The sequence below is a fragment of the Chondrus crispus genome, genomic scaffold (genome assembly GCF_000350225.1).
Source record: "Chondrus crispus Stackhouse genomic scaffold, scaffold_185, whole genome shotgun sequence".
NCBI lineage: Eukaryota > Rhodophyta > Florideophyceae > Gigartinales > Gigartinaceae > Chondrus > Chondrus crispus.
Window position 1 is genome coordinate 178016 of NW_005179064.1, and position 246 is coordinate 178261.

The following is a 246-nucleotide window of genomic DNA, read 5'->3' on the forward strand; positions in this document are numbered from 1 at the left end:
AGGCCATGACGTGATACGTGCAGGCTCGGTAGCGGAGGGCGGGTGGGTATGCTGGCATGGCGTGACGGCGTGGCGAGGCGGGCGTGCGTGACACGGCGGGCGTGACGCGGGGACGTGGCGCATGGTGGGGCCCCTTGCAGGAGGGCGCGGGCGGCGGGGGCTCGCAATGCAGAGCCCCTATTCGTCGGCGCTTCCCGCCAAGCAACGCCGTCACGCTCAGCCAGGTTTTCAAACCCGCACCGCGGC